A 27,588-nucleotide genomic window follows, 5' to 3' on the forward strand; every position below is an offset into this window, starting at 1 on the left:
CGCACAACACAGGTTGTGTTGTATGTAAAGTGAAGGAAGTTCGTGAAACCTGTGATATTACATCAGCATTTTTAGTTAGTAATGCGCCTGTCCCAAGTGAATATTGTTATTTAAGTCAGGTCCGTAACTTTGACTCGGGTATTTTATCTACCTTATATACGGATGCCTGTGTGTTTCTCCTTAAATAAGTGCGTCTAAGAGACTTTGTGGAGTATTGCATGTGTTTTATACACCTCTTGGGATTCGCACATAATTTTGCCATTTAAATATTTCTTTTTTGTCTTTTGGTTTATAGCTAGCGTATAGACAGATGGATGCTATTAAGATATTATGGTTCACATTGGAACTTTTGCTTGTGACCGGTGGTGGGGGTAAGTATATTACGTCTTATATATATAACGACTATTAATGCGAAAGCATTAACTTTCCCATGGAGCGGAGCCGGCGTTGTCTGTAACCGCGAAAAAAGGCACAGAAATTCCCTCTGCGCCGAAACTGTCAAAAATGACAGATAAATTCCCTGTTGCGTAACGGCTTTTATAATGGCTGCGACGCGCCCCGCGCGCCGTCTAGTTCCTTGGAACCACTGGCTGCGGCCGCAGCAGCGCATACCCGCCGCTTCCCAGAGCCCGACCGCTGGAGTACGCAGAGGCTCTGCGGCTGGCCTCTGCAGAGGATAGCCAAACGCGCCGCGTGTAGGAATACGCTACGTATACGAATGATTTTGCATTCCTACACTTAAGCAGTCTTAAATGTGCTTTTGTTATTTGTATCTCAATTTTTAGCTCTCTCCCGCAAGAGCACTTTTTATTTATAAGTATATGCTTTCGATGCGTCCTACGGGATATGACAAAACACGTGTTAGTAGTCTTCACAAATTTGTATTCAGACCCACATATGAATATTTGATTCCTTCAAGAAACCTTCAAAGCGAGTCTCTACGACAGGCTTGTATTGTGGTATTAGGTGCTATCTATTTCGAAGACGCTGCTAGTAAGAAGGTTGCAATTGACAAGATGAAATTATTTTTTATGCAGTTCAATAGTTTTCGAAGAACAAATACCGCTCGGGGAGCGCACTTCAAGCCTACTCCAAATGGCATCGCTAGCTCTCAATGGCAGCATTATTGTACAATAGCACGATCGGAAAAACTTCTTCGAGGTTAATTATTTATTACATCACAAAAATATTAGCGCGAAATAAAAAGTTTTATGTAGCGCTTCTCCCGTCCTGTCCTCCCCTGTTCTTCGCCTTTCGCGCTAACTTTTTTTATGATGTTCAACCAACTATGTGACCAACTTATTATGTTTCATATAATACATGGTAAAAGCCACTTTCCGCATTCATTCCATCGGTAAACCCACTTTGATTTAGTGCTGATTTATTCCTCATGTAACCCTAATTTAGCCAGGGTGGAGATTAAAAACGAATTTGATTTGATTTGGGATTTACCTCTTGCTATAAAGATATAAATTGTGATTTAAATAAGAATAGTTGTACTGTGAATATTTAAATAAAATAGTTTCCGTAAGAATTATTACCTAAATGTGCTTTGGTTTTACTTACCGTTTGCCTATCAGTTCATTCATTCTATGTGTATTGCTGTTGTAAATAAATCGAAGAATAATCAAGCAAGACATATAGAAGACTTAACACGAACAAAAATAACTGATCTTCTGAGCAAATAGGGTCTTTGAGCATGATTTCTGCCTTCCACTATATTTGTCAGTTACCAGTCCTATTAAAATATATATCAACACGCAAAACAAAGAAACTAAAACTTGAAAAGTAATGCCTATGTCCATCAAATCAGCACGTGAAATGAGGAAATAAAGTCTTCAACTCACTAAAAAGACAAATTGATTTTTTTTTCAGTATGGCAGGTATGACACTAAATTTTCCAGTTTGACACTAAATTTGCAGTAATCTTTCAGCATTGTTATTAGTGATGGAATCAATTTATCTATCAATCTTTTAATTTTAAAAATACATATAATAGTAAATAGTAACTATTTTAGCTTCACTGATTCAAATCAGAGAAATCGTATTTAAATAAATAAACGTGTTTAAAATCAAAATTGTCTGATTTATTTGTTTTTAAGAGAACAAATCAGTATTTCTTTTCACCTTGAATTTAGTGTTCCTCTGGAACATCGTCAGAACTAAAACAACGCTGCATTTCATCCTGTCAACTCTATTTTTTCCTCAGTGACTGCAAACTTGCTGGAAACGTTTGTCCGCGATATACTTTATAGAATATTACGTACTGACAGCTTTTGGAGGTGCCTCGTGAAGTTAAACTGTGCCCTGTTCAGCGTGATTTAAACTGCACTTGGCAGTGAACGGTTTTAGCATATCACGATTTCGGAGAGCTATCGTGCGCCCGCACTGCCTCCAGTCTTCGAAGTATGCTTTGAAGTGTGTGCCGGTGTTGTATCGGGACTCCAAAAACGATTTGTTTTGACTCCTTAGTGATTCTTCGTGCTTCAATTTTTTGAATTAAGGTCTTTGTGCACATAATAAAGAGCGTTGTACTTATTTTGTTTTTAAGTTACTCGAATTGAAAGTTTAAGGAGACACGCTTATAGTATACAAAGTATGAAGCATATCAGGCGCTACGGAAACCAGTCACCGCAGTTCCTCTTCTAACTTCTGAGTTTCCCCTCTCACCGTATTTTTAACAGATTGTAAATTCGTGCTTCGTCAATACTGAGTCAACCCTAAATCAGAGCTCTTTCTGTTGTAAGTCGCCAATCAGTTAGCGCTGCCCTGTATCTATGAACATATATTTAGAAGAGAAAATATCCCAATTCTTTGTGAAAATCACAGCAGTCATAGAGGCGTGCGCCTTCCAGTCATCATTTTAGATATGCAGTGCTTTTGTGGTTTAAACGATTACAATAATTATAACTGAAGTCATCTGCCGCAATTTGGGACATTTTAGTGGAAAGGCGAAAAAAGCTTGTCTAATCTTGAAGTGATTGTTATTGAATAGAAATTACCATTATCATCATAATCATTTGCTTTTCCTTGAAAGCCCAGTGCATTATACAAGGGAGCGAACACTTATAAATAAATATTTAAAAAAAAACGCTGCAATACAGAGATAGATTAGAAAGAAAAAGGGTAATGGCTGCGGCAAGTATATTAATTTCAGTTACGGAAACAATCGGGTCAGGTAGTACGGTCCTGTCGTCAATGACCAATGGTGAGGTTGACGTTTCATGAGTGACTGTTGGTGTTAAAATTAGACGGAATTTACAAGAATGGTCGAAACGAGAAAAAATACGGTGTGGAGGCAATAGCAAACATTTTCTGAGATGAGTGTTGTGATAAAAGATCCGATGGAGGAGAGAGAGAGGAGAAACCCTACGGCGGTGAGAAAGTGTCAAGGTTAGCTCATTCGTGAAATTCTGCAATGCTAGCATATCGGGAGTAGTCGGAATAAATAAAACGAAGGGCTCTGCTTTGAACAGATTCCCGGCTGTTAGTTGGGTATGCCTGCCACGGTGACCATACGGAGGAAGCGAATTATAGTTTAGTGCTGACCAAGGTAGTATAAGCTTGTTGCTTTACTGAGTATGTAGCTTGTCTGAGGTTACGGCAAAGAAATCCAAGAGTACGGTCACCATCGTCTATGACAGATGTTATATGAGTGGTTCTTGACAGGTCAGATGTCAGATTAATTCCCCTTGGTTACGGGGTTTCTAGAAAGGTGGTAAGAGAAAGATAGAACATTTATACTACGGGAAAAACGATATTGATTTGCATTTAATATAGTTTAATGCCGTTTGCCTTTCGGACGCTACAGGATAATAAGTGAGAAATAATTCTGCAAAATTAGTTGATCGTGACGTGAATGAATCCTTCTGTATATGACACAGTCGTCGGCGAACAAATGTACTGGAGAAGAAATGTCATGGTGGATATTATTAATGTATATTAAAAACATAGGGGGCTAAAAACTGTTCCCTTAGGGACGCCAGACGTTAAAGCACTTCTGGTAGGTTTTACATTGTAAATAGAAGTGTACTAAGTGCGATTAGTGAGGAATTCAGAAATCCCTTTCAATACAGGGGGGCGAATGTTAATACCGCTTACTTTCATTTGGCAAGGGACCTTGTCAAACGCTTTAGTCCCTGACTGACAAATCAATAAAGATGGCGTCAGTTTGAATTGTAATAGAAATTTGAATCAGTTAGAAATGCTGTTAGTTGAGTTTCGCATTAGTGGCTTAAGAATTTCGTTCTGATGCTTAAAAAGAAGCTTATGAAAGTCTAAAAAATATATGATGTTTGTATACAAAATACGCTTCATGAGTTTAAATGAAATGTTGGTGAGCGAGATAGGACGATAGTTATTGATTAGTTGGCGGTTACCTGCTTTATGAACGGGTATGACGTTAGCAATTTTCCAATCAGTTAAAGCTTCAAGGAGTTCAAGAGACTAAAAAAATATGTCACAGAGAAAAGCAGAAGAAATGTGTTCAGTGTTTATTATTACTTTAGAGTTAATTTTGTCGTTACCGGAGCTGGAAGAGGCCTTCACTTGATCATTTGCCGTAAGTAACCCAGAACGGATAATTAAGATAGGTTCCATAGTAGGGTTAAAGGATTAACACGAGTCGAGAATCATCATCATCATCATCATTTATTTTCCTTGAGGGCCCCAGGGGCCATTATACAAGGGAGTGAACACACTAAAAACATCAACAAAAATAGTTAATAAAAAACACGCTGTAATCTATACTTGTATTTCAGAAAGAAAGAGGTTAACGGCTGCAGCAAACTTGTTAGTATCAGTCTTGTTTACAATGAGGTCAGGTAATGAGTTCCAATCGTCAATAGCAGATGGTAAAGTCGACATTTTATAGGAGACAGATGACGAAGTAATTGAGCGCAGCTTACATGAGTGGTCAAAACGAGGGAAAATACGGTAGGGAGGTGATAGTAGAGAATCTTTTAGATGGTTGTTGTGGTAAAAGATTTTGTGAAGAAGAGTGAGACGTGACACCCTTCGACGTAAAGAAAGTAAGTCAAGGTTAGCTGATTTGCGTAATCCTGATATGCTAGTGTATGGGGAGTAGTCAGAGTAAATAAAACGAAGACCTCTGTTTTGAACGGATTCAAGGTTTTTAGTTAGATATGATTGCCATGGTGACCATATGGATGAAGCAAATTCAAGTTTAGATCTGACCAAGGTCGTATAAGCTAGTAGTTTTACTGAAGGTGTAGCTAGTCTGAGGTTACGGCGAAGAAATCCGAGAGTACGGTTAGCATCGGCAGTGACAGCATTTATGTGAGTAGTCCATGACAGATCAGAGGTCAGGTGAACGCCTAGGTATTTATATGAGGAACAGGTAGCTACTGGGATAGTGGAAAGGTGATAAGAAAAGGATGAAACATGTGAACTGCGGGTGAATGATAGAGATTTACATTTATTAAAGTTTAAAGTCATTTGCCATTTGTGGCACCACTGAGTTATAAGTGCGAGGTCATTCTGCAAAATTTGATTATCGTGGTTTGAATTAATAGGTCTATAAATTACACAGTCGTCGGCGAAGAGACGTATTGAAGAGGAGATGTTGAGGTAGAGATCATTAATGTATATTAAAAATAGAAGGGGGCCAAGAACGGTTCCCTGGGGGACGCCGGAGGTTACAGTGCAGGTGGTAGATTTGGTGTTGTTAATAGATGAGTACTGGGTGCGATTTGTGAGGAATTCGGAGATCCATTTGACGACTGAGGGATGGATATTAATATTTCTAAGTTTCAGTAAGAGACGTTGATGAGGGACCCTGTCAAATACCTTGGAGAAATCAATAAATATGGCGTCAGTTTGCTTATTAGAATCAAAGTTTGAGTAAACGTCAGTAAGGAAAGCTGTTAGTTGCGTTTCGCATGAGTATGACTTGCGAAAGCCGTGCTGATGCTCGAAAAGAAGGCTGTGGGAGTCTAGAAAGTTTATCATGTTAGTATAGAGTATATGCTCTAAGAGTTTAGACGACACACTGGTGAGCGAGATCGGGCGATAGTTGTTGATTAGTTGGCGATCACCTGCTTTGTAAACGGGGATGACGTTAGCGATTTTCCAATCGCATGGAATTTGAGAAAGTTGAAGAGACTGCGAGAAAATGTCGCAGAGGAAAGTTGAAGAGGCGTGTTTAGTATTTATTAATATTTTCGAGTTTATTTGGTCGTCGCCAGAGCTAGAAGACACCTTCAGCTGATCAATGGCCTTCAGTACACCAGAGCGGTCGATCGTGATAGGATTCATAGGAGGATGAAGGGGTTGGCACAAGTTGGGCATACTTGACAAGTCTTCATTGGTAAAGATCGAGCTAAAAAAGTTGTTAGTTTCAAGAGCACTATGTTCGTCAGAAAGTGGAAGGCCGTACTCGTCAACGAATTGTAATGGAAGAGAGAGTGCTGGGTTAATTACTTTCCAAAACTTTTTAGGTTTATTGGTTAAAATGTTGGGGAGGTCATGAGTATAAAATTTGAATTTGGCATCATGAATCGCGGATTTGTAGGCCCTAGCGCATTCGTGATAGGCGTTCCAAAATGCGTTAGTGTTATGAGCCTTTGCCCTCGTATAAGCTCTTTTTTTCCTGTTGGAGTGACAATGAACTGTTTTATCGTACCAAGGGTTAGTGTTATCGGATATAATTCGAGTGAGTGGAACGAAACGTTTGATTAGGGATGTTAGTCTATCTTTGAAAAGAATCCAGTTTTCATTGACCGTCCTTTCTGCGAAGTTTACTGAGAATATGTGATAAAATTCTTCGAGGTTGGCGTTGATAGATGCGTAGTCGGCTCTCGCATAATCGTGAATGAATTTGCAATAACGTGATTTCTTAGGAGTAGTGATGGAGAATGTTAGCTCAATGACGAGGTGGTCGCTAATGCTGGGTAAGTATGTGACGTTGCTGAAGAGAGAAAGGTCATTGCTTAAACATAGGTCGAGTACGTTGCTGCAGCGATTGGTAATTCTAGTGGGTTGAGTGATAACATTAGATAGGTTAAAATCTAAACAAAGGTCAATAAACTCTTGAGAAAATGCACAGCTAGAACAAATAGTAGACCAGTCAATATTTGGGTAATTGAAATCACCAAAAAGGGTAACTGAAGCGTTAGGATATTTACATGCGAGTTCAGAAAGGCATTTATACAGCTCAATAACAAAATCTCTTTTATTATCCGGCGGCCTGTAACACACACCCATTATTACGGAAGGCGTTGTGCAAAGATACACCCAAACAACTTCTAGGTCAGTGGTAAGCGGTATTAGCCGTGATGGTATATGGTCTTTTATGGCCAAAAGTACGCCCCCTCCTTTTCTAGTTTTTCTATCAGACCTATACACTCGAAAGTTTAGTTGCGAGGGAAATAGCTCAACGTCAGATATATCAGGGCTTAGCCACGTCTCTGTAAGTACAACAAAAGCGGCATTACACGCTTCGATTACTGAAATTATTTCGTCTCTCTTTGGTATTAGGCTTCTAATGTTAGTAAATAGGATAGAATGACTTGAAGATTTGTTAGTGATAACATGGTGCTTTGCCGGTCGACTCCTAGAGGGCGACGAGAAGAAGCGCTGGCGTGGCTATGTGTCTTTCTCTTTAACGGCGCCAAGAGCGGCATCGAATACATAGCACTTATCATTTATAAAAAGTTTGACATGACGCAGTCTGTAGGGGGTGCCTTTTGGCCTTGCAAAATCAAGAAGGTGACGGCGTGCGAGCCGGACAGAAATTGGGAAGTCTTCGCTGATGGCTACGCGAGTTCCTTTAAGCTTGTGGGCTGATGAAAGAACGCTATCTTTATCTTTAAACGAAGAAAACTTTACTATTATTGGGCGACATTTCTGAGGGTCGAATGCTCCTAGGCGATGCGCCCTTTCAATCCTAGATGATTCAACTTGCACGTTTAGTTTTTCGGAGCACAAGCTAGTGACCAAGCACTCTGACTGAGCCCACGTTTCCTTGTCTGCGTCGGTGATGCCAAAAAATAAAAGATTACAGCGACGGGATCTGCCCTCTGCATCATCGCAACGTGTTTTTAGCTGAGATAGTTCGTTTAAGGCAGCACTAAGCTGGGGTTCAGTAGTCGCGGCGCTACTAGTATCCTTCTGCTTTAGTGCGTCGAGTTCACTCGCGAAAAAAGTCGCTCTTCAAGTGTTGAAACTGTCTGTTCACTTTGTTTTTGTTTTTCTTTTAGAAGGTTTACTTCTTGTTGAAGTATAGCATGACTGTTTTTAAGTTTATCGACTGTTTCTTGTAAGCTAAGTAATTGTTCTTCTTGGGGTTTTGACATGGGACCTGGGTTCCGCTCAACATCACCAGACAACAACAGCAGCAGAACTCTAAAAGACTCAATACAAGCTTCGGGGCATGGAAGCATAACAAGGCAAACATTGTCTGATTTAAAACAATGGCAAGGTTTTTGTTTACTAACCTGCGGGAGGACGAAAAACATGAGCAACTTCATGGCTGCAGAGCTTCCATGCCCACTGGCGCGCTGTCGCAAGGGGAGCTCCTTTATAGCTGCCGTTGTCGATGTCCCGGCTGATGACGTGGTGTGAACGAGGTTCTCGATGAACTTGATACCAGGACAGGACGGTGCTGTCGACGAGTGATTGGCAGGTTGAAGATTGCCGTCCGGATGCCGGAAGAAAACCGCGCCGTCATCGTGACTCCAGTTACTTGGGGACCCACGCGCCGGCACGCTCAGGAACTGCGGGAGGACGAAAAACATGAGCAACTTCATGGCTGCAGAGCTTCCATGCCCACTCCTTGCAAGTCTTGCAAGTTTTAGTTAGTAAAGATGAAGAAAAAAAATGTTAATAGCAAGAGCGTTAGCTGTATTCCGCTGAAGGAGAACGCCCTTCGTCATCAACAAATTGCACGGGAAGTGATATGCCTGCTTGATTATATTAAAAAGAAAAAACGTTTTTGGTTTGCTGGTTAGAACGTCAGAAAGGTCATGGGGAATTGGCGTGGCTAATGGCGGATTTGTAAGCTGCGTTGAGACGTTTTGTGTGTTGTTCCGTTTTTCGTCCGGCGTCTCCGGTTTTCAAAAATGTTTAACATCAACCAGCTCGCATGCCTACTTTATCTTTGTAAGCCCTTACGTATTCGTGATAAGCGTTCCAAGAAGCCAAAGTAAAGCCGGAGAAGCCGGACTTAGCCCGTGAATGAAGTATATTTTTTATTGACTATGAACTGTTTTATTATAAAAAGGGTTACTGTTATCAGATACAATGCGGGTCATTGGAATGAAGCGTTCGATTAGCAAGATCAGTTTATCTTTGTAGAAAGTCCAGTTTTCAGGGACCGTTCTTTCTGTTAAGTTAACTGAGAAAGTCTGATAAAAATCTTCGAGTGCGTCATGACGTAGCTCTCGCGTGATTGCGAATGAACTTGCAGTGCTGTGGTTTGCGGGGAGCAGAGAAAGAGAGAGAGTTAAATCGATGAGAAGATGGTCACTAATGCCGGGTAATATGTAATGTTACTGAAGAGTGAGGGGTCGTGGCTTAAGCACTAGTCCACTATATTGCTGCAGCGATTAGTAATTCTAGTGGGCTCAGCGATGACATTTGATCAGTTGAAATCTGAACAAAAGTTTATAAATTCCTGAAACAATACGCAAGCAGTCAATGTTCGTGCAATACAAATCGCCAAAGAGAGTAACAAAAGCGTTAGGGTATTTACTTGTGATTTCAGATAGACATTTATACAGCTTGGTAACGAATTTCTTGTAGCTATCTGGTGGCCTGTAGCACAATCACTATAACGGGAGGGCGTCGTAGCGAGGTACACACAGACAACTTTCAAGTCGGTAACGAGCGGCATAACCCGAGAAGGAATTTGATTTTTAATAGCCTAAAGCACTCCTCCCCTTCTCCTAGCATGTCTATAACACCTGTATATATAAATGAAACTTCCTGTACTAGGGGAAAAGTTACCGAGACATCCACGTCTCGGTAAGTACAAGAAAATTTGAGTTACATGCTTCAATCAAGGAAATCACATCGTCTGTCAATTGTATTAAGCTTCTAATGTTTGTAAATAAAATATAGTGATAACAATGTTTCTTACTCATATCATGGTGCTTTCCCGGTTGGTTTAGAGAGGAAGTACGAAACGAACGCTGGTGTTACTATGGCCTTTTTTTTAACGGTTCTACTAACGCCGTCAAACACGTATCACTTGTCATTTATAAATAGCTCAACATGACGCAGTCGTGGCCTTAGGCTTGGCAAAATCAAGATAATGACGCGTGCAGTTCGGACAGTAATTGGAAAATCTGTTCTGATAGCCACAGATGTCCCTATGAGCTTGAATACCAAAGAAAGAATGCCCTCCTTATATTTAAATTAAGAAAACTTCCCAATTACAGGGTGACATTTCCGTACATTTAACGCTCCTAAGCGGTGCGCTCTTTCAATTTCACTTGAATCGACATTCACGCACAGCTTTCCGGAAGACAAGCGAGTAACTAAGCCCTTGGCCTGAGCTCACGTTTCCCTATCGGCGTCAGTGACGCCCAAAAATGGAAGGTTATTGAGGCGGGATCTTCCCTCTGCCTCATCACAACCAGTTTTCACCTTTGAAAGTTCGCTTAGAGCTGCACTAAGCTGAGACGCGATATTTTTATTTATTTATTTATTTATTTATGCAATACCCACAGCGCCAAATCAGGCATTACAGTGGGGGGGATATACATACAAAAAACAACGTACAATGTCAGTCAGACCTCTGCTCCACGGCAGATAAATCATTCAAACAACATATAAACCTTAATTCTAAACCATACAAGGAAATAGAAACTTATAAACAACACATATAAACATAGCTTATAAACCACGCAGGGAAGAACTCAAGCTAGATTTAATCTAACAGAGAAAAAAAGTGATCGTTTGACAGTACGCCAACCAAAGACGGAGGCAATCGATTCCACTCGTAGATAGTTCTTGGAAAAAAGGACATCCTAAATACCTCTGTTTTGAACGAAATTTCTCTTACCTTGAAACTATGGTCAACGCGCTCTGATTGATAGTGGGGCTGCATTATATACATGTCTCTTTGAATGCCAACTGTCGAATGATAAATGCAATGAAACAACTTTAAACGAAGTCTCCTTCTGCGAGTTTCGAGGAGCTCCCATTTTAAAACATCTTTTGTGCGTGTTGCGCTGAAATCTATATTATAATTCCCGGTAACAAACCGAGCAGCTAAGTTTTGCAGTCTTTCTAGTTTTATTTTGTCACGTGCTGTGGGCGGGTCCCAGACTACACAGGCGTATTCCATGACTGACCTGACGTATGTTTTATAGAGCAAATCCCGAGTATCTTTATTGAAATTTCTTGCATTACGACGGAGGAACCCTAATATTTTACCAGCCTTGGCCACTACGTAATCAACGTGTGTGTTCCATCTTAAGTCAGTCGTGTAATTTACCCCCAGATATTTATATTCTAACACTCTTGATAAAATATTGTTATTTATGGCATAAGATGCAGCGTGCGGGTTTTTTTTCCTTGTGAATGTCATAAAAACAGTTTTCCCTAAATTTAACTGCATGCGCCATCTGAGGCACCACTGGTTAATTCGATCAAGATCCCGCTGTATGATATTAGCATCCTCAACTGAAGCAACAGCCCCATATAAAACGCAGTCATCCGCGAAAAGTCTCACCTGCGACACTACTCCCTCGGTGATATCATTAATGTATAACAAAAAGAGAAGTGGCCCCAGGACCGATCCCTGCGGTACACCAGATGTGACTTGCACAGTAGAGGACTGTGAGCCATTTACAACGACAAACTGACTTCGTTGTCTCAGATACTCGGAGACCCACGAAACCACTTGCGGGTTAATATTGTAGTTATTCAGTTTTGGAATTAGTAAAGAGTGCGGTACCGTATCAAAAGCTTTCCTGAAATCTAGAAATACACAATCTATCGAGAGACGTCTATCTAAAGCATAGGCCAGGTCATGGGTAAATTCGGTTAGTTGTGTTACACAGGATAGTCCCCTCCTGAAACCATGCTGACGGGGATTAAATAAACAATACTTATTCATGTGCTCTACGATACTCGTATACAAAATGTGCTCTAGGACTTTACACGCAACACACGTTAGCGATATCGGGCGGTAATTTCCTACGTCATTACGCGGACCAGATTTGTGAATTGGGACGACTGCAGCGTTTTTCCAGTCATCTGGGAGGCAAGCTTCGTTCAGTGATTTCATAAAAACTATTTTTAGAAAAGGTGATAGCGATCGCGCACAGAGTTTGAAAATGTGGTTTGGTAAACCGTCAGGACCGCCTGCTTTAGAAGTATTCAGCCCCTGCAAAAATGATTCAATTCCACGTTCACTGATAACGATATAATTCATATCACCCACCCCTCCTCGGAACGCTTGTCTATCCCCGTCATCACTTGGTATTACGGTGGTGAAAACTGAAAGGAGCGACGCTACCGATATCATTCCGCTCTAGTAAGTCAAGTTCAGTTAAAAGGATTTTAACGCGTTCTTCTAGCTCCGAAGCGGATTTTGAGGTGTTATGAACTAACCGCTTTAATTTCTGAGACCCTCAGTTTGGTTTCACACAGAGTCACACCCTCTATCATTGAAAAAAGGTAATACGGCATTCGAGCAGGTTAAAGGAGCGGTGCAACGACATTCAATTGGAATGTTTTTTCACTTTACACGAGCTTACTGGCACTAGTGGGACTCAAGGATACTCGCACGCAACGCCACTGGCCAAGAAACGTTTTTGTTGCGGTGTAATTACAAGGACAAAATCGATCATTTTCATTCAATCTCTCCTTTGCAAAATTTGATGACGTAACGTGGGGATTGAAGTATTCTCAAGTGACGATATCTGAATGCGGTTCATAGAATGTTTCCGAGCATTGCGTGGGCACTCGTAATAATTACTAGCTGGAGAAGCATTCCGGTAGTGGCCCGTGTCCAATCGCTGCAACGACGACAATAGCCGAGCCATAACAATGTCTGAAACTCAGCGCGTGTCCCGTGCTTTGCCAACCCCAGCGCGTGGCTCTGATCAACACTGGCGGCATATAATCGGCTCCAGATCACGTGGCCGCTTGTTCTGGCTGCGAGTTGAGGGGGTGAACGCTGCTCGTTTTTCTTTAATTTTTTTTTTATGACTTCTATCGCGTGGAGTGAAAAACGAACGCGTGTTTCATAGGTCATTAACGTCAGGGATCTGTTTGCAAACCAATATTCAGACGAAGAGCAGGCCGGTATAGGACATAGGGAGCGCAAAACTGCCAATTTATTTCTGTTTTGTTATCTAGCTTTTATTTGAACTATAAAAAAAAAAAAATTTTTTTCGCAACACCACGCTTGCGTGTTAAATGTGGTGGTCCAAACGGCCGCAGCGCCGCACCCTGTGCTTGAGATAATTTCGAGCGTGGTTGGAACTTCGAATGCATTCGGAAATAAGAGCTTATTTTACGTTTTGTAAGCCATTATGATCTACGTATGTCCTGGCTCGTATCTCGCGCCGCCCGTTGGCCGCTTCCGGCAGCGGTGGACGCACAGCGAAGAAGATCTAGCTCGAGATCGGCGCCGAACAGCCCGTGGCCCGAGACCACCTCGGGCGCCCGACCTGCATGCGCAGCTGCGAGCATGCAACTCGTTTGTTCCGGAAAAATTTTGCGCCATTTATGAGAAAAAGGGTACAAATAAATAGCTGTTGAATCCCCCTTAACACAACACAAGCCGCATGCATCGAACGTGTCCTATTTGTCCACGTTTTGCTCTGAACCTGCAGTGTTTTAGTTTTTTTACAATTCGTTATATATAAAAATAGTGCGAAGAACGAACTTTGATTAATTATTTATGAGATCACCAGAAATTTATATAAAAATATATTTTTTACAGTAGCAAGAGTGACTGCGCTATGAGCGAGCAAGTAAGATCATAGAATGTAAAAAGATAACTTGAAACGGTAACGTTTTTTACGTAAAATTGTGATACTGACTTAGTCGTACTAATACCTCTAAAATCCTACAGCGTTTTTATTTTCTTTAAGAATAACCTATTTTTATAATTTTTGCAACAAAGTAAATGCCTGCAAAGTACGTACAAGTTTTCAGCACCAACACCATGGACAACCAACACATGCTTTCCTGGAGGCCACATGTGACCTTCGAGGCTATTTCAACGAGCTTGAGTATTACCTTAGAGCGGTAAACCGGAGCCTATGGCCTGCAGCGAAAATGGAAACTCTCCCCCCAACCCCCCCTTTTTCCCGGTTGCCGCCATCTCGCCTGTCTGACATATTAGTGATCACGTGACGTTAAGATGGCTGCGCCCAGAGGTACGCCAGATCAGATTGGCCAGATCACGGTCAGCAGATGGGCCATTCTGGGGCTGCGTTCACATCTTACTCAAATCAATCCGAGTTAATCGGGCGGATCAATCACGCGACAAGACAGATACAGCAATAGCTGCGTTCGATTTTCTTACACCTCCTGCACCGGTGCAGAAAAGTGTAGAGCGGTGTACTTCCGGTCGTATCTCAATACGCATACCGGAAGTACACCACCCTATACTTTTCTGAGACGTTCTCACGTAACGTTTCTCAGAGAGACATGGTACGTGAGATCGTCTTAGAAGTCCGTGGCACTTACACTCTGTCCAGAACATGCTCTCAAGAGGAAAAAAAAATTATTTCCCATTTTGGCTTTGTAACCCATGTCAAGCAGGCGCATATTTTACAAACAAGAAAACTGGCGAAGGACAGACTAATAATATTGTGTCATTTTATTTAGGGCAAACAAAAAAGTGGGAGAGGAACGAGTACACTATTGGAAAAATATCACAATATTTGATAAGAACAACATCTATCGCTTTCAGTTTTAAACACTATCCCTCAACTGCATGCTCAAAACCATAACGTTTAAAACAACTCAGTGCCAACTGTCGAGAAAATGAAACGACCGCACACGCAACGTTTCACATGTCAAGGTTGCTTTGTAGGAGAAAGAAAACATCGTCAACATGGATGGGTTCAGACTGGTTCGCCACTCTTAAATTAATACCTGCTAATGAGAAGTTGCGGTCCTTTGATGCAACTGATGCTGGGATGGCATACACGAACTGCGCTACAAGGATGTGGTCCTGAAACTTGTGCTGGCGCAAGTTCCACCACTCCAAAGGATATAATTCAGTCTCCTCAATGTATACTTGTAGGAGAAGAATCTAAGTGCAGGCTTCTTCTATTTTTTGTGGTTTGTGCGTTTTGGGTTTTCTTTGCCCAAAGGGCGTCTTTCGCTTTTTCCCTGCCAAACAGACACTTCCCGGGGCGATTGATACTTCTGCGTTCTTTACTTTTTTTTAAGTATAGCATATTTGGCGAGAAAGAACGTTCTAAAGCGATTGTTGGTGAGAATTAAGTCTTTATTGACGTAAAGAACACTTTTATCCCTGATTCGCGCATTTTATCTAAGAGTGTAGTTTGCCCACACAATACATTTTATTAAAACTTGGTTAGAGTCTCAAATTTTTCAGCCACTCTATTTATTTCCTAACCAGACAGATCTCTGTCGAATATGTTTACATTCAATGCATTTTATGATGCACTTTATAATAATACTCACTTATGCACTCTACACTGTGCGGGTGCGCACGTATATGGGCCACATCGGCAAAAAAATATATCCGGACCCGCGGATATCAGAATCCTGTCCGCATCCACAGCCCCTAGCGTCCGCATCCGATCTACCATCCGCCAACTCTGATTCATTTTATCGGATTCCGCCAGTTAACTGCAGAGATTCGCAATAATCCGCAGATATACAGGGCTCTACCTATAAAGCAATATTAATGCGTAAGAAATATTAAGAGTCGTCGAAGTCGTTGTGAAACACTTCGAAGATTCTGGGCTTGGCCTATTATACTTCGTCTCACCCTACGATGGACTAAAGGCAAACGCTACGGACCGCCAGATCCTATCACGAGCCACTCAGAAATTGTGCGGTATTTCGCTTAGATACACGTATCGGTGCCCGCGTCTCGGATCACTGATAAAGGGATCGGTGGACAGTGGTTCGAATCGAAGAGCACTGAGCGACTCAACAATATTACATCGCAAAGAATGCCACCACATCTCTAGGCTCTTTGCAGCGTCGAATCGATAGAAATGATGGAGGGTGATTTCAGATAAGATCGACCAAAGGGTGGCTGGTCGACATTTTTAAATCAACTGATGTTTTTATATGACATTGTCTAGTGTCTGGTATAAACGAATCCACACTTAGTTTTGACCAGAAAAAAAATTTGCAGACAAGAAAAATCGTAAGGCAGGGAGAGGCGGACAGTTGCAATAACGCGCACTGATGGAGGGGGCAAGTTTGAAAGTGAATAATTAAAACAATAAAATTAGGAGTATTTTAAAACTTTTTACAAACAAACTATGGGTACAACTTGCTTGTAATATAAAGTAATAATATTTATTAAAAATTTATTTAGTTTTCTAAAAATTGCCAAACATGCCTGCTCGAATGACAAATGGCAAACTGGAAATCTGTATCTCATGAAATAATTTAATCATTATTACATAACTTGCAGACATTTTTTTACTAATTAATGGCTATTATTGAAAAAATAAATAAGGTATCTAAGTGACACAATAGTTACAATATATTTAGGCAAACATGGGAAAAAAATCAAACAAAGAAAAATTCCAATGCGAATAAAAAAAAAAACACCACCTTCGATTTTTTTTAAATTTGGGTACCCTGTTATACTCTATTTCGGCATTCATTTCTATTAAAAACATGTTGCATCATTGCACTGTGAAAGAAGAAACAACTCCCCAAAGTAGGGTCCCTTTTCAAAGCCTACACTTAGCAGTGTCCTTTACAAGAAGTGACTCTGAGTTCCGGTTTCATGAAACTTGCACAAATCTTTTGTATACATTTATTCAGATGAGGTCATTGATAAAAAGAGCGATCGGTCACACAGTAAAAGGGAGGAGAAACTATATACAGCATTTTACATAAGCGTACAAAGTGGTATCATATTAGAGACTAATGATTTGAGAAAAGATGATGCAGTGTGAAGTTGTACCTTCCGGTATATTTTACATCTAGAGTAAAATAAATAACTTTACTTCCACACACAAAAACAAAGATATAATAGTAAGATATTTAGGTTGGCTGTGTATTTAAGATTACAAACAATTTCAGGTGACGGATGCCATAGTGCCTAACTGGAGCAGCTTCGATGCTCTCGGTGTATGAATGAATCGTGGCAAGCCGATATATTTTATCCTGCTCGAGGATAACATTTTGGGATTTTTTTTATAGTGATCAGATAAAAATTATTAGTAACCACCAACAAAAACAGTAGGTTAAATACCCCGTGAAGAAAAATGTGATAAATAAGATGTCCCTGCATTCAAAATGAGCAGTCCTTGGGAAATCAAATTCGGCACTTTACGCTAAGGTTTTCCTCGCTGTACCGATTTAATAAAGTTGCTTCCAAGCAGATCCGACTGTCCGTGCTACATATACGTCACAGGTCCCTTCTGTTGATGACTTGCTGAGCCGCCACGCGTGCCAAGACTGAATGCCAGGGAAGGCGCGCACCGTCAGCCAATCTTCTTTTTTTTGTTCACGATACCGAACAACCTCATTTTCGTCCAGATATACAAGATGCACGCCTTTCAGTTTCTTTGATAGAACGCTCACCATTGTCCTGGCCGTCTGAATTGCGCTTACTGAAGGTTCTCTCAGGTTGTTCAGCGTGGCCTGGTGCCTCACGAGTCCGCCAACTCCGTCACATGCATTTTTCCCATGTCCAGATGCAGAAAATAACCACTGGGCTTGTGGGCAATCGTCCTTTGCAAATTGGTGAAGCTGGTAGCGATTCTTGAAATGACTGGCGGCGCCGTCACTTACGTACGTCACGTACGAGTATACCGTAACGTTGTCTTCAACCCACTCCTTCACTTTTTCTAGAGCCAAGCAAGCGTGAGTGGCGTCGTGACACAGGTCCTCACTGATGATGGCAAAGCTGTTTGTAGATTTTCTTGTCGTCACTACACATGTAAATATCGAAACTTGTTTTTTTTTTTCAGTGATATGCTTGCACTTCGTCAGGAAGCACGATGGTCCAGTTTTCAGCAAAGTCAAAATGAAAGACAATGCTCCCGCGTTGCATGCACTGTTTTTCATCGTAGATCGCTTTACCTTGCGTTTGCCGGATATGGTTGTGAAGTACCCAACTTCCAACCGTCACTTGGATGACTTTTAGGAAAGTCTCAGGTTCCAAAGTTTTTTTCACAAGGTCGCCGGACTCCCATGTTGCAAGCACAATCTCTTCATCCTCCGGGATATCAAGTTCCTGGAGTGTAAGAAACTGGCCTTTTGGGCAGTGATCACAGTCTCCTTGAAGGCACAGTTCTGTTGCTGGGTCGCACAGAAATGCCGAGTTCATTTCACCAGTGTTGAATGTTGAGCCTGTAACGTTCTCTAGAGCGGCAATACAAAGATAATAATTGGCGCAGCGCACAGAAACGCACACTTCCTGGTGTGGATTTGGAATACATTGGACCCATCTAGGGCGCAACGAATAAAATTTCCTTAGCCCAACACCGGAATCGGGATGCTTGTCTTTGTATATACGGAAGGCCTCTCGTATTGAGCGTGTCATGAAGCGCTTTCGCACGAACGTTTTCTCTCCGTTGAGCATGACAGAGATGACGTCCTTCTGGTTGGGACTTTGGCGCGAACATTGTAGCTCGTCTTTCGTGAAGTACTCTAGGGCAGCAGACAGGTTCTCAGGGCTCACCTTGCACCTCGTGGAAGGATCCGGCTCATACCACACGCCATGCTTTTCCTTGAGTTTTCGGGATTTACTGATGAGTTACATTAAGGCCTGTGGAATCATCTTTTGAACCTCATTCTTCGTCAGTATTGACGGCAGGAGTGTAAGCAGTTGACAACGTTCCCGGAGAGAGGTGGCGGTTTCAAAGGTCTGCCGAAAGTTGTCCGCCCACTCAGTGCATGTGGAGCATGTTGGTTCGGACGACCCCGATGGTGCGTCCCTGTCGTACGCAATACGTAGCCTTGAGCGTATATTCTTGACAGCAACCTGCTCCAGTTCTGTCTGCTTTCTCTTGACATAGGCAGGCCTGTCCCGACTTCTTACGACGCTTGGTTGTCTCAGCGGCGACACATCTGTAGGTAGTATGCTGCGATTTAGATCTTCAATTGCTTCTTCAGCTGGCACAAATATGTCAGGGCACTGCTCTGAGCTTCGCATCGAGATCTCCTTAGTGATGTGCATGAAGCAATGGTAGCACAGGTAGTCCGTCGCACTCACTTTGGTGGAACAGTCAGGCGGAAGAATTTGCTTCAACGAGTTTAGGTCCAACTCGCCAACACTTCGAAAATTCCGCTGCTTTGGTATAGTATTTTTGTGTTTGCAAAAGTAATCTGCACAAAACACTCGTTCGGAGCTCCAGGACGTCTTCATAATGTATACATAAATAATAGAAATTACACCCCAACTGATGGCATATAATTGCCAAGTGAAAGAACTACTGGGTGCACAAGTGACAAGTCTGAGGCTGAGGAGCTCACTCACTGCAAACGTACATTTGAAAAGAGAGGTCACAACTGAGGCTGTCGGTAAAGCTTGATCCACGTCAAAGGAAGAAAGAGGGAAAGTCTTCAGACAAAAAATTGTGGTCAGCGGCCTTCGAAAAAGACTTTCCGGAATCGCACTGTCGTCCCTCCACGCGCTGATATGAAAGCACCCGAGCTTCAACCACGTGGTTCATGACACAGCGTGAGCCATGTCGGCGACCGGTTCGCGAGGGGTTGGCGGTGGGGTTACGTTGATGGTCACTCGGATTAGCCCTTGCTGTACTGAGCTACCGCCTGCAGTGCCTTATCGCCGGCTGGTGTCAACAACGAGAACACGCACACCCTGTCTACACCAAAACTACAAGCGTTCACCGCACACGCGTCGCCGCCGCTTTTAAGCTTTTGTGAAATTGCTTTCTTTTGCCGCGGAGAACCGCCTTATCTTAACTACGCGCCTGAAATCCTTCCAGGCGGGCGTACACAATATCAAACGTTTCGAGAAATGCCCGTGGAGTAGAACTATGGGAAAATTCGGAGCCCGCGATGTCGATATCGTCGCCGTTGTGTTAGTACGCCGTCGCGTACTGCAGTCCCCCGTTGGGGGAGGGGGGGGGGGGGGCGGTCTTACTACGATAACATGGCGATAGCGTTTACACTCTATGTATTTACGCGAGGCTCGAGTATTTGGGGATAATGCTGCCGGTTGGTGTGCCCCTTTGTGCCTGATATTATCGCCCGTGACGCCAGCGAGTGAGATGGCGACAGGCATGACTGCTCAGTAAACAGGCGTCGTCGGCCATGTTTTGCTGGTTGAAGCGAACCCCCTTGTCCTTGACAGCGAGCGGGGAAATGCGAAAAAAAGATTGTATCGGCCGTTTTGCCAGAAATAGCGACGAGTGTCGTCTGCGGTTTCCGGCAACTATTTTGCCATAATCGTGAGCTTAGCGAGGAAATGATTTTTGCTAGCCACAGAACACTACCACCCAGAAAGGGAATGCTTGAACATGTTTTTGTTCTGGATATATATCAGGGATATATATGAGAGAGAGAGAGAGAGATGAAGGTAGAGCGGAAGAGGGAATAGCATATAGTGTCGCAGGAGAATAAAGTAAACAAAGTTACTAGTGGTCGATGGCTGCATGATCTTTTCTCGGATCACTAGTCCGTAATATGATACCTCTTTGTACACAGTAGTTTCTCCTTAATTTAAGTGTGTGAACGATTTCTTTAGTTATCATTGGCCTCATCTGAATAAAAATATATAAAAGATGTGTGTTGGTTTCATGAAACTGGAACTCAGAGTCAGTTCTTGTATAAAACACCGCTAAATGTAGGCTTTGAAAAAGGACCCTAATTTGGGGAGTTGTATCTTCTTTCTCAATAAAATGATGCAACATGTTTTTAATGGAAATGAATGCCGAAATAGAGTATAACAGGTTACCTAAATTTAAAAAAAATTGAGGGTGGTGTTTTTTTTTTTATTTGCATCGGAAGTTTTGTTTGTTTGATTTTTTTTCCATGTTTGACTAAAAATATCCTAACTATTGTATCACACAGATAACTTTGTTATTTTTTTAAATATTAGCTATATATTAGTAGAATAATATCTGCAAATTATATCATAATGATTAAATTATTTCATGAGATACAGACCTCCAAAGTTTGCTATTTGTCGTTCGAGCAGGCATGTTTGTCAATTTTTAGAAAAATAAATAAATTTTAAATAAATATGATTACTTTATATTACAAGCAAGCTATACCCATAGTTTGCGCCTAAAACGTATTAGAGTTCTCCTAATGTTATCGCTCTAGTTATTCACTCTCAAACGGGCCCCCTCCATCAGTGCGCGTTAATGCAACTGTCCACCACCTCATGCCTTACGATTTTTCCTGTCCCCAAGTATTTTTTCTAGTCGAAACTAAGTTTGAATTCGTTCATACCAGACACTAGACAATAACATATAAAAACATCAGTTGATTTGAAAATGTCGACTAGCCATCCTTTGGTCGATCTTATCTGAAATCACCCTGGAGCGCTTTTCGATTCGAGCATTATTCGTTTACCCCTAATCAATGTTAGGCGTGTCATAGTATAGCGCGGAACGTGATTGGACCTTGCGGCCCGTGGCTTTGGTTTTTAGTCCATCGTAGGATGAGACAAAATATAGCATAGAGAAATATACAATGACCACGTGGCTACAGCCCGGCACAGCTGCTAATTGGAAGACAGTTTTGAACCACTCTACCGGTACTGGCCTCACCACAGTTAGAAAAACTGCCTAACCATGAAGAGTTTAAGAAGACAGAAAACATAAAAAGAAACAAACAATTAACTAAAAAAAACACGAAACGCCCCGCAAACAAGACCTGAATATCGGTAGCGGTGTATGGGTAAAAAGCATGCAGCTAATCAGCGGGAGCAGTCATGAAACAAGAGCCTGTGTCTCACTTTGTGAAGACAGCGTCAGCATATATCCAGAGGAACGCATATCGCCTAGTCCTCACTAAATGTAATGGATCCTGGGAAAGTTACGCCATTGCCTCTCTGCCTGCTAGCCGTACGCAAACAGATGCTAATATACAGACGACAAAACCACTCAAGCTGTCTGGCTTATTGGTTTCAGTTGCTGTGCCAATCGCCATTTCGGTCTATTCGAATCTTCAAAGCTTCGAAAGGGGTGTTCTGAAACAGTCGCGCCAAGATCGCTATAGAACATCATTGTACTGAATGATTTCCGGGTCAATAAAAGCATCGTTGCCACTGTGTACGCAATCAACTTATCAATCCCAGATCACTTACAATAGTATTGCTATTTTTGGCATTTAAGGCCAGAAAAATATTTTGAATGTCTCCAAACCCCGACGCTGCATGTGGTGGTGGTACGAAGATGCACACTTGCTTCATCACTATGTGAATCGCGGAATCTTGGTAGGCAAGAAACGTCTCTATAAAGCTACCCGTCACAGGTGAATTTAGATAGGCTCACTATAAATGGAGAGGTAAAAAGAAAAATGTTCATTCCATGGGCTAAATTAACGACCATACGGGGGAGCTTGCTGCTACTTTCCCAGGATACAGTGACTTAAGTCCCGACAAACCATTAGCAACTGAGTTCATCAGGAACGCAACCGAGAAGAATGGAGTGTTTCCCCAGCAGGAAGAGATAGTCCAAGGACTGTAAAGGGTGGTGAGCTGGGACAGTTGGTAAGCATCATACATGGTTAAAGTCAGCCAGCAACGTGAAAAAACTGTAAGAGTGTAGAGGAGAGAGGACTGGAGAGTAGATCGAATAGTCACGCCTCACGCGGTACTCTTCAGCTGTGGGGACAACCCAAATTTTCTTATTTGTTTTTGATCAGAGATATCAAAAATGACAATTTAAAGGCCGCTCCTCGTGCGACTAATGCACTGGTCTGAGCAAAGCGCTCGCGTCCAGAGCGTGCTAGGCGAGCTTCGCTGTCATTGTTATGCTGTGTTACTAAACACCGGGCTGTGGAGACAACAAGCTCGATAAGGTCGATATAAGGACAAACACTCCAGAGACCTTTTAGAAGCGTATATTATCAAGGCCTGGTGGAGCACTGCGTGATCCATCCTTCAGGTACTCTATTTGAAAAATAAGTTTTGTTTTTGAACGCTTCGATGCACTAAAGCCATTTCCCCGCGCACTAAAGTTTTTGTGCCATGCGCACGTGCCTGTTGGTTATATGCATTATATGTCATATTCGTTCCTCTTGTCCTCTAAATAAAATATTTATTTGTAAGTTCAGCGTCTATCCTGTCACCTGCATTCTTCTACAGTTTCCTCACGTTGCTCGCTGACTTCGACCATGTATAGTCCAAAGACCATGACGAGACTTGTCATGAAACTGCCGAAAATATTCTAGGAATTAATTTTACAAAGAAGACAGATTTGATAATATGGTTGCCTAAGAGTCAATAAATACGGCATAGGGGCGCAGTGACTAGGGGGGGGGGGGGGGAGGGGGGCACGGGATGGTGCCAAGCTTTTTATTACCACGCCCTTCATAACGGTTCTCTTTTTGAATCGTCAGAACAACGCTAGTGCGTATTGATTTTTTTTTCTGGGAATGTAGGGCCTTAAAAATCCCGAAGTCAGGCAAGAGCTAAGCTTGAACTTTGGCCAGGGTCGAGGCATTCGCCAAAAAGGCTACAAAGTTAGGCTTCACTACTATTAGTTTGGCTGTTATTTTTCATATTTGAACCTAAATCCCCAAACAAATGTCAGAGTTAGGCTTTACTTTTTCTTCGGTTTTTGTTCGCCTTTTATGTAGTAAATTGGAGCCTAAATTGCCATATAAGTGCGAGAATTACGCTTCACTGCTGATTCCTTGGCTCAGGTTTGACCGTTTGGCACTTTTGGTATGAGCTCAAGAAAAGCTATACAAACGTCCAGAAAGGACAGCGGCACCACAGAGCAAAATTAACGTCTTGGAGAAAAAACGTACTAGGCCCAAGTTAGGCCCCTAAAATGGCCAAGCTTACGCCAAGTAGGCGTTTCTTCGGCGTGCTACCTGGACAACAATACGCTTTCCCGTGAAAACTAAGGCAATTTCAACGCTTTAGCAATTCTCTGTATAATATTGGAAGAATGAAGACGACGCTGCGGCAGTGGTGCGCGACAGCATCGTGGTCTAGGACCGCGCGTGCTGCCCGACCACCATAAAACCATTCGGCTTCATGTGAACGTCTGTCTCTTTATTTCAGCCGGCCGCGCATCGTTGTAACAATATATGTATTTTAAGATTTGTTTTATGGTGTATTCAATATCAACAAATACTCAGAATGTTTGATACTTATTTTACAGATGGCGTAGAAGCAAAACTGAACACGCTTGAAGGTTACTTTGACCAAGTGATGACAGCATTCTATCCAATAATTCATCTCGCCGTTCCAGATAATAAGTCTGTAACGTTGGAAAACGTAGAAATATTTTTAAACGATTCAGCAACTCCAACTACTCTCGATAAGTTTGCTCTTGGAAAGTTTTCAGGTCTTGGAAACAAATTTCATCGACAGAAAAAATGTTATGTCAGTCCTTGGAAGAGCGACTTTACAGTAACCTGCACGATAGAAATCAGATTTGCAGGCAACTCTACCAACCATTGATACTTCTGTAACCTACGTGCTCTTAATAAACGCCACAGTCCAAGTGTACCTCTCATGGCCGAAGGGTATGTGAAAACGTTTGCTTTTGTTTGTCTCCCATTTTTTTTTTATGAAATCACGGCTGGTTGCCAGTTGAGTGTTTGTATGAGGAGGTTTTGTGTGAATAAAGAAAACGCCAACGACCGTTCTCTTAGTGAAGACAGCGTATCTCACATCAGGATTTCGTTTCCCTGCAACCAAAGCTCAAACTACACCGCTATTTTAATCACTGAAGAAAAAAAAAATCAATCGGTAAAATTTATATCAAAAGAAAATGTTTTCAGGACTTCGGAGAACAAGCTGGGTTTTGTCATGTTGTTCGATATCATGCATCTACCCTTGCATGGCGTTTCCCTTACATTCCAAAAATTAAAAACCCCTGGGTCACAAATTGACACTTCTAAACTGAATTCGGAATCTTTTGTGGTCTTTGTGTGATAGAAAGATATAATCAGTTAATACGATGGTTGTCATATATATTTATTAGGCTTCGAGTTTGTCAAATACTAGAGTTGTGCGAATAGTGAGATTTCAACTCGAATGCAATTCGAATCCAATAGTGTCAAATAATGACAAAAGTCGAATTTTCTGCTGAATATAAATACTTCCTGGAATTTTTCTTTTTCGATGCCCACAACTCATACGTAAGTCGCATAGGTAAGAAGAACACACTATTTGCAGGGCACACGGAAAGAGATAGGCTAACACGCACCACAGCGCACTATAGCAAATAACACTCACACCTTACACACGAAAAATAAAGCAAAATTCAAACAAACCGCGCTGACTGACAACTCTTTTTATATAACTTTGTCTTCTTCAACCTCTAGCACCACCGAATTTCCCAATTCACGCGCACCGATTTCCTCGATGCCTAAAAATGTTTTCTCTTTTTCTATCAGGTGTAAAGATGGTGTACTTATACAGTTGTTATAGTTCCTGGCGATATGTTCTGCTTCGACAATTTCTCGAGTTAATTGGTTTCTGTTCCTGCCTAAAATTGTACAGGATGGCAAGTGAACGTCGCACCCACAATCCCGGCAGTGTATGCCTAGATGCCCTGAGTTGGCTCTGGAGCTGTTGTTGTGTTCCCGGAGCCTATCGTTAAGGCATCGTCCGGTCTGACCAATTGGGAAATTCGGTGGTGCTAGAGGTTGAAGAAGACAAAGTTATATAAAAAGAGTTGTCAGTCAGCGCGGTTTCTTTGAATTTTGCTTTATTTTTCGTGTGTAAGGTGTGAGTGTTATTTGCTATAGTGCGCTGTGGTGTGTGTTATCATGTGCAACCAACTCGCCCAGGCTGCTACGTTAACGAGATAGGCAAGCACGAATAAAAACGGTGTTAATAGGAACATTTAAATGAGGAACCTAAGACACAGCTGACAGATGTGTCCACCCATCCCCAAGTGAATGTCTGCATTGTGCTGAATAAATAAACGGATATTACTGAACCGTCTTAGTCGCTTCAGCAATACCCGACCATTCCCATCCATTTCTCTTGCGCAATTTGTACACGTTAATAAAAATTTAATGCATTACTTTTTTAAATTACCCTTGGTTACAAATATTAAATTACTTGACAAGAGACATATTGATCATTAATTAAAAAGTAACAGTTACTTCCCTAATTGCTTAAGAACCTTCATATCTCTTGATCACTCGCAACATGAAGAACCAAAATTTAAACAAAGCTTCGAAACATTGAGAAAACAACCCTTATTCACATGTTTTCTGTCGGTCAGGACGTCACTGGAGCAACTGTGGTCAGCCGCGGACAGGTCGGAAGGCCTCCGCGGGCCCGAGGTTGGAGACCCCTCTTCTATACCATGTGTCAATAAATATGTGTGTTTTGGAGCGCATACCTATACGCCCATTAATGATTAAGTGTGTGTAGAGTCAAAATGTTTGACTGGCTAAACATTCTGAAGTCTCTGCTTAAATGCGTTTTGTTTTCAGATTCCCATCCTGTGACAATAAAACTGATCACCCTTTCTAATGTGACATTTTTTATGAATACAATGCCATCAAAACCTAATGCACAGATTCCTACATCATCGACTTACAGCCTTGAGGAAAACAGCTCAACAAACTTTAGAAGAAAATATGAACTTGTGTTTCAACAATTCATAACAAAAGGAATGTTTAAAAGTGCCTTGGAAGCTGCTCTCAAAACTGTTAGAAAACCGAGCTTTAAAATGACTGTGAAGAACGTGAAAAAGCCAAAAGACAAAATTCGGCGAAAAGCAACGATGAAGATTGCTAAAAGAAGCCACCGTTTGTGATCGAAGGTCATTCTTCGTAGACTTCTTCAAGCTATGCTTTTATTGTTGAAAAATAAAAACAAACTATTTGAAGATCTATTGCCGCGCGCAGGGTGACGGACTTGTAGAAAGTTCTCGTTTATTCTTGCTGCGGTCATAACTTCTATCGTTTATCCCTGCTTTTGTTGTTTTAGAAAGTGCGTGTTCATTCTCGCACTGAGCGCGCTACGCTGAAACCTTCTCCGCCGAATTTTTGAGGTAGTGACTCACTCTAGATAAGAGGCCGCCCGCGACCTTGTCCAGTCAGTTTCGCACCTGCGTTCGACTCTGCTAACACGCCGACTTCGACGCCCGCGACGCTCTGCTTTCTTCTGTTCCCTTCTTTATTTCTTGGGCAGAAGTTCGCCCGATTAAACGTTTAGTTTACTCAGTTATTGGCCACCTTATCACTTGTCATTCGTAACAACATTGTACATTTTTTTAATAACAGCTACCTTTGATTATATATGGCAAAATTACT

General features: G+C 41.8%; 1 pseudogene; it reads left to right on the top strand.

Annotated features, from left to right (window-relative positions):
- Window positions 1–310: 310 nt before the first annotated feature.
- Window positions 311–27,089, top strand: LOC115318510 (annotated as a pseudogene).
- The last annotated feature ends 499 nt before the right edge of the window (window positions 27,090–27,588 follow it).

This window comes from Ixodes scapularis, unplaced genomic scaffold (genome assembly GCF_016920785.2).
Source record: "Ixodes scapularis isolate PalLabHiFi unplaced genomic scaffold, ASM1692078v2 PGA_scaffold11__112_contigs__length_91849675, whole genome shotgun sequence".
NCBI classification, from domain to species: Eukaryota; Metazoa; Arthropoda; class Arachnida; order Ixodida; family Ixodidae; genus Ixodes; species Ixodes scapularis.